General features: G+C 41.5%; 1 protein-coding gene across 3 annotated transcripts in view; it reads left to right on the top strand.

Moving 5' to 3' along the window:
• The first annotated feature begins 854 nt into the window (after positions 1-854).
• csdc2a (cold shock domain containing C2, RNA binding a) overlaps positions 855-8,234 on the top strand; it is a 28,005-nt gene continuing 20,625 nt past the window's right edge. The window contains exon 1 of one of the 3 annotated variants that reach the window (XM_028815151.2): positions 855-962. The gene's annotated coding sequence lies outside the window, so the exon portion shown is untranslated. Of the gene's footprint in view, positions 963-4,932; positions 5,208-8,234 lie in introns of those variants that run through there. The other 2 variants (XM_028815152.2, XM_028815150.2) reach the window with 2 other exon arrangements.

Raw genomic sequence — 8,234 nt, 5'->3', positions numbered from 1 at the left:
CAGTGCAAAAGATTAAGAGAAACAGATTTATACGGCAGTGTGTGAGGTGCATCTGTTAGTAGGTCAACAGAATGACATTTCCATCCATCCATTTACCAACCCGCTGAATCCGAACACAGGGTCACGGGGGTCTGCTGGAGCCAATCCCAGCCAACACAGGGCACAAGGCAGGAAACAATCCTGGGCAGGGTGCCAACCCACCGCAGAGAATGACATTTCGTCTAGGCTAATAACTCATAGTGATTACAATGTTCAAACATTTTAAGATTTTCCTCAGACCTGGTCGTTAATCCACGAAGGGCAGACTTTTATAATAAGGTAAGACATAGCTAAAGTTAACAAGACGGTGAGGGCAAGGATTAAAGTTTACCAAGCGTTATTAGATTCATCACGTGGATCATCTGTTAGATGTGCTATTTAAACGTTAGAGTTTGGTCTTCATTTGCGGCCAGAGTTTCCCTGCAATCATACTCTGTCACGGTCTGGAAATAAAACACTGACCACAAAGGCTGTTTGGGGAAGATCACTTGGGTTACATTTTTTACATTCAAAATGTGCGTTTCCCTCATCACTTTGTATTCACGACGCTTTATACCTCTGTACTTCCCAATCTATTATAATGTATGTGACATGCTCCCTTAAGAAATCAAGCGTATAAACTAACTGAACCGGATACGTTCAGGCACTCTGACCCATTAGGTTACAGGCTGGTGACATTTGGCACGAGCGACTATCAAACGTATGAAAGCAAAATCAAGGACACGCTAGCCTCCCCAGGGTTTGAGAGTATATATAGAGTATACCGACTTGTGCCTTTTTTATTTCATTATTTGTCCATGTCAGACAACAAGAATCTGGATAAACGTCAGATGCTCTCGTATCCGGTGTGGTCTGATTGCAGATTTCACTCAGAGTTCTTTGGCGTAAATTTCTGCGTGGCTGTATTTAAACTTGACACCAAGGTAAGGGGGTTCTATTCTCGTACCTGTTGGTTTTTGTTGTTACTCTTTTAATCTTCTGCCTGTTTGGATTCTAAACTTAGAAACAAGAACACATATTCCATGACAGTAGCACTAAATCGACTTTGTTTGTTTGAAGAGTGGCAAATATTTGTTTCGGGAATAGCAATTTTCTTCTACAGACTATTCGGTAATATTTGCACGAGCTGTTTATTTGAGGATATCTAAATTGGTGTAGTTGTATAAACAGAAGTGAAAGCCTTTTATTTAGAATTTTTGCCAACTCTGACCGGCAGGGTGATGAAGCGGCTAGCGGTAATTATGGACCCTGCCTTCATTACCGATATAAGCAGGGGTGTCCAACAAAGGTCACAGTGGCTGCAGATTTTCCCTTTTTATTAATTTCTAGCCAACTTCTGATAATGAATCACACTTTTTACGCTAATTTGACTAGCATTTTAAGATTCAGGGCTCTTCTTTTTTTCCCCCCTTCATCAGTAATCAAACAATAACGATATGCTGAGAAGACGAGCTAAACTGATCCAATTTGCAGCTGTGTGGCCATCGGGTGAAAGTCTTGAGACTTGTCTTTAGTCCACAAAATATTGGGTACCTTTTAGAAAAAAATAAAACGGTTCTGAAAATGTCTGGTGGTCGGAATACGCGCACCAACACCCCAGTGAAGTAACTGATTGGTTCCACCAACAAGGAGAATTGGCTTCTAATTAAGAAATTGGTTGGATTTTGAGATCACCGTCTTAGCTGGTCTATGTTAGCTTGATTTTTTGCAACTCAGTTTTGTTTAGTAGCCAACTAAAAAAGAAACACTTTTTTTTTTTTATCAAGAAGTCTGCGTTTTGATAAGCGCGTCAATTAAGGCAAACCAAGAGAAGTCTGTTCAAGTAGCAGCCGTAACTAATGGAGAAAGCGTCGGGAACAAAAACCCGCAACCACTGCGTCCCTCGGGATCGGAGTTTAACACTGCTGGGTTACGAAATTCAACGAAATGTCCATTTCTGTGTACTGTACTGGACAGCTGCATCCATTTATTTGACAAGGACACTTAAATTGTGCCTTAGATGTGAAGTTTCACGCTGCCAACAGACTGAAAACGGGTGCAAATTCTAGCCCATCCATGGATTCTGTAGATTCTCCTCCTCTTATCTACATATGCCATACCTTTCTTTCTGTAATCTTTATCGGGTAAGAACTGACTTGTGCACACGAGTGTGCCTTGTCCAAGATTTCTTTATACCCGATGCTGCTGAAAAAGGCTCCAGCCTCCCACAACTGATGGATGTAACAGTCAGGGACCCTAACGTTATACCTTTCAGTACTTGTGATCTATACTCGCTGATCAAATTCTTATAAATATATTGAGTATAGGGACTCAGTTTGCTCTCAAAACAGCAAAATTTCTTCATGGCTTGGATACTGGAAATATTCCTTGGGAGGTTCTGGACCATGTTGACCTGACAGTAACGTGCAGATTTATCAGCTACATATTCATGCTCTGCATCTCCCGTTCTACCACAACCCAAAGGCGTTCTATTTGATCCAAGTACTGAAGGACACCGAACTCTTTGTCATGAATTCATGAATCCAGTTTGACACCTTTGTGTTTTGACATGGTGCATTATCATTCTGGAGTAAGCAATTATAAAATGGATAAATTGTGGACATGAAGGAATGTACATTGTCAACAATACTCAAGGCTGTGGCATTCAAACAATGACTGATTGGTATTAATGAACCCAAAGAGTGCCACGAAAACATTTCCCACACAATTGCACCACCACCACCAGCCTGGACAGTTGACAACAAGGCAGGTTGGATGCACAAATTCATACAGCTGGTGCCAAATTCTGACCCTACTGTCTGTATATTTCAGCAGAAATCGAGATTCGTCAGATCAGGCTGCATTTTTTATTTTTACCAGTCTTTAACTGTCCAGTTTTGTTGAGCCTGCGCCCACTGCAGCCTCGGCTTTCTGCTTTTGGCTGAAAGGAATGGAACCCAGCGTGGTCTTCTCCTTTTGTAGCCCGTCGTCCTCAAGGTCTGCCGTGTTGTGCTTTCTGAGATGCTTTTCTGCTCATCACGGTTGTACAGAGTGATTATCTCCGTGATGGTAGCTTTTCAGCCAGCTCAAACCGGTCTGGCTATTCTTCTCTGACCTCCCTCAACAACAAGGCATTTCTCTCCACAGGACCGCTGCTCACTGAATGTTTTTGCTTTTTGGACCTTACTGAATAAACTCTAGAAGCTGTTGTGGGTGAAAATCCCAGCAGTTACAGAAATGCCCAAACCAAAAATCATTGACATCGCATTTTGTTCTAGTTCGGATGGCTAATCTGAACATTAACTGAAGCTCCTGACCTGTATTTGTAGGATTTTATGCATTGTGCTGCAGCCACGTGATTGGCTGATTAGACAATTGGATGGATAAGTAGGTGTACAGGTATCCCTAATAATTTGTGCAGTGAGTGCATATTATGTACCACATTCAATTATGCCATTTCTTCACTGCTCTATATATCTTTACCAGGCAGCATGAATGGGTCTAAAGTTGAAAAAGGATGAAACATTCTGTTTGACAGATGGACAGTTTCCAATCTCTATTAATAAGTTTAATCCATTTAATCTATTTCACTCTCTTAGACACTGAAAACTACCTGCACTCTTACAAATACTAGTTCTTTAATGGCATTTTATGGTTCTTTACTGGGTTGTGTGGTTCCTTGATGAACTGTTGCTTGACAAGAAACCATTTAATTCTGGGAAGAGTTATTTGCTTATGAAGCTGCTTCTTTGTGCTTTCAAAAAAATTCTAATATATAGAAAAAAACTAAATCTTGAATGTATGCTACTTTGTATGATGCTAACAGATTAAGAAAACCCAAAAGTAGCCTTTATTTTACTGTTATACTGTATTGATTACTTGTGTTTTGTTCCGTGTATTGTATTGACACCCTTCTCTTTGACACCCACTGCACGCCCACCCTACCTGGAACGGGGTCTCTCTTGAATTGCCTTTCCTAAGGTTCTTCCATTTATTTCCCTACTAAGGTTTTTTTTTGGGGGGGGAGAGTTTTTCCTTGTCTTCTTGGAGAGTCAAGGCTGGGGAGCTGTCAAGAGCCAGGGCCTGTTAAAGCCCATTGCAGCACTTCTTGTGTGATTTTGGGCTTTACAAAAAATAAACTGTATTGTATTATAGCCAGTGTTGTTGTATGCAGCAAGTTCACAAATCTGTTCTCCCATGTACTTGTAGTTATTCACTGTATGGACCCTGATACATATCTAAATAAATAAAGGTTCTTTCTGGAACTTTCATGTGGATGGGTCTTTTGGGAACCAAAAATGGTTCCCCTATGGCATCAATTTCAAGAATCACTCTGGTATCTTTATACTTAAAAGAGTGTGGGTGCACTGAAAAAGAACCATCCCTGACCAACTCCCAAAACCAGCGCTAACTCACACGAGTCCACCTTAGAATGATCAACTTAACCTACCATGAATCGTATTGTCGTATAGGAGGTGACTGGGAAAATGTGCCAATCTCATACAACAGCTGTTTACTGAACTGGGTCTTTCAAACTATGAGACAGACGTGCCAACCATGGGGTCAGTACGTCCACCTAAACCTGTAACCATAAAGTTTGCAGCACGTATTAATAGCTTTATGGAGCGGCAAGTTTCACTTTTATTTGATGAGCTATCACCCGGACTCCGACCTACCATAAACTCCAGCATTGCTGGAGTCCAATCAATTCTGGTCACATCTAAAGAAGGGAGGGGTCGACCTACCTGCATGTAAAAGGAAGAGCCGATTTTTTTTTATTTTCCTTTGTTTTGATACTTGTATTAATATTTCAGTATTAGAGTTTTTCTTCCTGTTATCCCGTCGCCGCTGCTTAGTGTCTTTGATCAGAGCAGTGACCTCACCGAAAAGGGGCGTGTCTCACAAAGAGAAAAGGTTCACGTTCTCGCGTTCCGCTGTCTGCAGACGGAGATAATGGTGTCGGACGCAACCGAGGGGGACTAAGCTGGAAAAAGCAGTTGCCGGCCAGTTTGAGGAAAGGTGCCCAGTGACAGTCACTGGGGGAAGCTCCTGCTAGAGCCAGACTGGAGTGAAACATACGAGTCGTCGCTACAACTCGCTGAGCCCGCCGAAGTATTATAGCTGCTCCGGGAGCTGTCAAGCTTTACACGACACGAAGGACAACAGCGGCGACAGGCGAGGACTGCAAGGTACCATAGCGCACATCCACACGCAGACAGACGTGGAATGTAGCGTCGCAAACATCTTACAGGGTATTTAGTTAGAGAAGAATGCATGCTTATTTCTAAATCAGTTTTTATTTTGTTTTGCGAAAATTCCACACCCTTCCAGATGCAAACAACAGGCTCAGTAAGTAATACTTATTCGACGGGGGGGGGGGGGGGGGGCAATTCTTTCTAAATCCTGACCGAAAACAAATGATAATAATACTGTTCTGAGTGTTTAATAGTACTTCATTCTAAAAAAAAGATAGCAACACCCGAATAAACGGCGAGAATGTGAGGTCAGGGGCATTGGAGGCTTCATGATACAATAAAGAGTGCAACCATCTGTTTTTAGATTTTCAGACTCGTGACATCCACCTCGCCACAAATACAACACCGATGTAAAACCACACCTAAACATCGTTTTACTTCTGCTTTTACCTGCCCCAAAAATAAAAAAACAAAACTACCACATCTAGCTGTCGCTATCAAATGGGACTTAATCACTATAAATACAACTCTCGCATATCCCTTTCTGTTAACACACTGTGTTGTGTGCCTTACAGCTGTTTATTTAAACAGACGGGGTCGCTTGCTTTGTTATACTTCAGTATCACACGTTATTGTTACTTGATTAATGACGCCGAAGACAGACTGTTTAACGGATTTACCGTGCTGTTGTCTTCCCACATATCCGCGCTGCCATCTCTATCCTTAATTAACAGTCTACCTGTCAATCTGTCCGCCCACCTATCTTCAGTTGCTATTTTTTTCCGACATGCTAATGTGGTCTACAAGGACATGTTGTGGGCATGGGTCCCAGTCTCCCTGACGCCACTAACGTGTCTAACGGTAAATCACTATAGTCAATGGCAATGACCTCCGATCCGCAGACGAGCCGCGGTCACCTTCAAATGCGTGTTGTGGCTGCGGAATGATGGTGCGTGCCTGTGCGGTGCAGATGATGGGAATGTTCACGCACTCCTCGCCTTTGCAGACCGTTATTCTGATAAAATCTAAAATCCTAAATCTAACACCTAGTCCAAGTTTGATGGGCCATAATGGAAGTGCCAGTTCGTTACCGGGCCATGCTTGCGAATTATCGTGAGGGGCAGCTGACGAAACGGAGAGCTTCCCTGCACAGAACGATCGTGACTCCAACGAGTGCGTGTCACATTTTTAATACTTGGCACGACGCTGTTAATTTTGATTGCTTTTATATTTCATTCCATTTTTTATCGATTTTCCGTGTGGTTTAAATATTCGAAAATGGAATCCTACCACCCCTCCTTCCTTCCTCAAACAACAACAGATTCGTTCGTTTTTTTCCCTTTCTTTCTAGAAAAAGCGATGTGACGAAACGCCTTTGTTTTGATAGTCTTAGGACTGGCTGCCACGGATCTGTCGGCCTTTTCATGTGATTAGTGGCGTTAATGATCTCTTCCTGGACATTTTTTTTATAAAGTGTTTTTCTCTCTCTCTCTCTTTCTCTAGGGGGTGTGTCTTCATATCCAAATATGCGTTCGCTTTTATTTCTGTTTGGCGGTGATGACCCACAGTTCGGTCGATCGGTCTGTCTATCTATCGATCAATAAAAATCCGCCATTCTTACAAGTGTATTCTATCAATTACGCCGGGTTTACGTTTCCCACTTGTCACTGTTTTTTAAGCAGGTGCTTTTCAGTTTAGATTGCTATCTCGCTTTAAGGTAATATGGTATATAAAAGAATGCTGTAAACGGCAACGTTTTCATTTTTAGATCAGAATAATCTAATCAAGCGTACTTCCATTAAAGAGTTCAGGGCGCTATAAAAGGATTACACATATAGCAAAAACACAAACAAAACTGTGCAACTAATTAAAATGAGTATACTTGGATACAGAGTCCTAAAACCCTTGCCTACTTCAGATTGCAACAATTCTAGGTCATTTCATATTTTGAAATGAATCAAACATTCTCCTCCATCTAATTTTGTAACTTGTTTATCCACTTTAGGGTTGGGCAATCCGGTGCCCACCTCTGTGCACTGGATGCCACACGGTTCTGTTGCTGGAAACGTGCATTTCCATCCATCCATTTTCAAACCCACGTATCCTAAGCAGGGTGTTGGAGTAGCTGGAGATTTGTCATTATCAAGTGTAGGGGGCAAAGCAGGTCCTGCATGCACAGGACACCAGTCCATCATGAGGTGAACACACCCGTAGAGGGCCATGTTAGCAATGCCAACTCACCTTATCTGCATGTCTTTGGGAATATCCAGAGCAATTGGTTTATGCCCATGCAGACACAAAGAGAAGATGCAAACCAGTGAGCACCTGACGCGTGAATCCTTGTTGCAAGGCACCAGTGCTACCACAGCATCACACTGCTGCCCACATTTAATTTCAGTTGAATGCCAAATTTCTGAAAATATTGGCATTATTTTTTGAGGATGAATGCACCCTGGGACAGACCAAGAGAAACCAAATAGGAAAGATTTAGCAATACAAAAAAACAAACTACATTTAAATAAAAAACAGTATTGGAAATGGAATAATCTAAGTTACTAATATGTCAACACGGTTTATATAATAATCAATAACAAAAAACCTTGTTATTCAATTTACTTTTCCCTGCCCAATTTGCAATTTATTTTTTGCGTGCCTAAAACTAGACAGAGTATGTTCAGGTAATGGATGACTATATATGTTCCTACACTCTCTTAAAAGCAGCAGTTTCTTAATGGTGCTTTATGAGGTTCTGTGGTTTCTCGTAGATTCCTTACCTGGCAAAGAACCATTTCTTTCTGTGAACATATATGAACTTGGTTCTTTGTGAAGGTTCCTAACTTGTGGACAAAACAGAAATCTTTAATGTCTAGTAGGCAACCTAGCAGGATACAACAGATCAAGAAAGCCAGTGTTATTGTATGCAGCAAGAGTCCTTTTAAAATCAGAAACCTATTGGTATTTCATAAATGTGCTATTCATGTCTATTTATGAAACCTATTACAGACCTAAAATAAATCACAG

This window comes from Erpetoichthys calabaricus, chromosome 12 (assembly GCF_900747795.2).
Source record: "Erpetoichthys calabaricus chromosome 12, fErpCal1.3, whole genome shotgun sequence".
Taxonomy (NCBI): domain Eukaryota; kingdom Metazoa; phylum Chordata; class Cladistia; order Polypteriformes; family Polypteridae; genus Erpetoichthys; species Erpetoichthys calabaricus.
The sequence above is the reverse complement of the archived record's forward strand: the minus strand, read 5'-3'. Positions and strand labels throughout refer to the sequence as shown.